Raw genomic sequence first — 3505 nt, 5'->3', positions numbered from 1 at the left:
TCGGATGTATGGGTCAGTTTAATAAATGGATGGTATCGATCGGTTATTATTGGATGTACAAATTGGATGGTAAGTCGGTCGGTTGTTTTCGGTTATGGACTGCCATCCAATAACCACCGATCCAAATTGGATGTTGAAATTTTCGTATCCAATCCGATCCGATCACAATTGGATATCCAATCATCGACGGTCGGTTCTAACTGGATCGGTTGATTTTCTACACACCTCTAATTTAAATACATGAACCTAGAGGTAATCACGGACCAGTCCTACTAAGAAATGTTTGGACTGTTGGTCCGGACTGATCTGATGACATCATGTTCTTGTCTAAATGCATTCTTTTTGATGTTGAGTTTTAGATAGAAAACAATAAAATGAAAGAAAAGAAGGATAGCGAGAAGCTTTCATAGCTCAGTTGGTTAGAGCACCCGTTTAGTAAGCGGGAGGTCTTGAGTTCGACTCTCAATGAAAGCAATTCTCCCTTTTTCTATTTCTATTTCTTTTACATGCTCTCCCTAATTCTTTAGGGTCGTTTACTAAACACTTATTTAGTAAGTGTTTAATGCATAAATTAATGCATAAATTTTCTTATCGTATGGACACTTACTTAGGGTCAATTTATTCTTATTGGGTTGGATGTTAAGATATGTAAACAAAGTATTCAAAATTAAGTAGTAACGACTGATATGTGATAGTAAAAATTAATTATATTAAATACGATTTAGTTTTATTGTTTCAGTATTTTTGTATAAAAACCAGGTTGAAGTTTATATAAGGGTTTTTGGTCAATTTTAAGTTACAAAGATAAGATTATGTATGAATCTTTCAATTGATTAAAATCTGAATAATTGATTTTGAGTTTTTCAATAGAAAACAATACAAAAACTAGAAAACCTAATTTTAGAATGATAAAATTGGAGTTCATTTCTTAATGGTTTTCAATGAATTTGGTGTTAAAATATCGACAATAAGCTTATTTATTGTAATGATAGAAAAAGAACGATAAAATTATATCGTCTTTAACATAATTATTATTTTTTAATTTAAACAAACCAAATCGTAAAACCATATGTTATTTTATTCATAAGATATGGTTTTATGATTTGATTTGTTTAAATTAAAATTTTAATTACATTAAAACCATATATATTCTTCCATCATTATAATAAAAACAATAAAATTAAATCGTATTTAATATAATTAATTTTAAAAAATTAAACAAATCCAATCATACAATAAGATCCATTTTTTTTTTGATATTGTTATATATATATATATGTGTGTGTATAAAAATATTGTTTTTATTTATTTTTATAGGAAAAAGACAAAAGAATAGACACAAAGCTAGAATAGCCCTTGATTTAACGAAAACGTTAGTCAGAAGGATTACGACTAAAACAAATTGAATACCACAAAGACCAACTCCATAATTAGTTAAAAAAAATATCAAACCACAGATGGACAATTAGTTGTATATTAAAATTTCTTAGGGATCGTTTACCCAATTGCTTACCCGGTAAGCGCTTACTCGGTAAGCGCTTACTCGGTAAGCGCTTACTGATAGGAGTCAACACTATGATTTATTTTGATGTGTAAGATTTTAGTACATCGAAACATATCGAATGCAACAAGTTACTGGGTAAACGCTTACATAGGTAAGAGTCGTCATCCTCACTTTCCGGGTAAAATTCTTGGCCCTTCTCTCTTACCCGGTAAAATTCTTGGCCCTTCTCATGTTCATATGATAAATAAATTTATCCGGTAAACACTTACCAAGACCCAATTAAAAGTTTAGTAAACTGCCCCTTAGTTCAGACAAATAATTTTTTGTTATGAAAAAAATAATCATGTTCTTGGAAAGTTCAAATATTTTGATGCATTATTAAGTTAAGTTCTAAATAATTGTGAATAAAATACAAAAACTAAACTGATATGATAATCAAAATATTATTAAATACATACAAGGTTCAAAATGACATGAGGTGTGGCATGTTAGCAAGATCAAGCCTTAAGTCTTACACGCTACAACGAGGACGTAGCATTTTTCAATGCTTGGCATAAGGTGACAAATTCGTATGTTATATATAGAAGTTTATATACACATAATATGTTTTCTATATATTATTCTAATAAGCTAATTATATTAAAAAATGTACATTCGTATTAGAAGAAAAAAACCATGTAGGTTATTATTATTATTTATTAAAATAGTTTTTAATAGAACATTTAAAGCAGAACTTAGAAAGAAAATTTTACAACTTCGTTTTTTTAGTCGTGAATACATATTGTTTATGAATTCGTGGAATTGTGAATAACGTGATTACATAAATCTATAAAAGTGTAAAATTTAAAGTTAAAAGTATCAAAACACAAGAAATAAAAAAAATTCATTTTTCTTGAAAAAAACTCATGTCGTATAAAAAGTGCATGCCGCAGCACGCCATGGCATGAGCCACGCCTTGTAGAAATGCTATGGGTCATTTCGTAACGACGGAGACTGTCTTACGCCATGTTGTGTCATGGTGCACGTCATGACATTCCTTTTTGATCACTGAATACATAATAACTTGAAGGATTTCATATGACTTTTGTTATAACTACCCATTATTCTTAGGGCCGTTTAGTTTACATGATTGTTTTTTAGGGCTTTGGATTTCATGGAGGGATTTGGATTTGGATTGGAATAGATTTGAAATCATTGATGTATTTGGTTTGTAGGATTTGAAATGAAATTGGATTTCATTATTTATAAATAATTTATAGAAAAAATTATAAATAATTATAAAAATAATTGAATTACATTTTTATTAATCGATTATTATAAAACAAATGTTTTTAACATTTTTTAAAATCTTATTGCATATAATCCTGCGAAATCCTGAGCACACTCCCTAAGGATTTCAAAATCCTATATTTGAAGGACTTGAAATCCGGATAATCCAACAAACCAAACATGAGATTGAAATGGATTTGAAATGCAAATCCCCCAAAATCTATTTCATTACTTTAAACCAAACGAGACCTTATAGGATTTGACAACGACTTTTATTATTTGTTTGCATAACCGATGTGTTTTAATCTTAATTTATAATTATGTTTTAATTATTTATAGTTTGATTATATACTAATAATCTTACGTTAATCGTACTTATTTTTTAATACTTTGCTTGTATATTTCTGTGTCCAACCAAAAAGATGTGAGAATTTTTTCTTATTTTCTTTATTTTTTAAACCAGAGATTTTCTAACGTAAAAGTATTTAATCAATTTAATATTTTTTAAATAAATAAAAATATTTTTATTTAATATGTATCTTAGTTAATAAATAAATATATTTCTAACATAAAATATTTCTTTTAATAAAATTTTTTAAGTGAAACATATTAAATTTCAAAATAATTACACTCTCTATCCTTATAGTATTTCAAATGATTGATTAGTCTCACAGAACGATTGTTAATTGACGATGTTAACTTTAGGAATCCTAAGTGTTGTGAAATTGAAAA

General features: G+C 27.7%; 1 non-coding gene across 1 annotated transcript; it reads left to right on the top strand.

Annotated features, from left to right (window-relative positions):
- Positions 1 to 400: 400 nt before the first annotated feature.
- Positions 401 to 474, top strand: TRNAT-AGU. The gene has a single exon. It is a non-coding gene; the product is annotated as a tRNA-Thr (tRNA).
- The last annotated feature ends 3031 nt before the right edge of the window (positions 475 to 3505 follow it).

The sequence above is a fragment of the Cynara cardunculus genome (assembly GCF_001531365.2).
Source record: "Cynara cardunculus var. scolymus isolate 2C chromosome LG 17, CcrdV1, whole genome shotgun sequence".
NCBI classification, from domain to species: domain Eukaryota; kingdom Viridiplantae; phylum Streptophyta; class Magnoliopsida; order Asterales; family Asteraceae; genus Cynara; species Cynara cardunculus.
The sequence above is the reverse complement of the archived record's forward strand: the minus strand, read 5'-3'. Positions and strand labels throughout refer to the sequence as shown.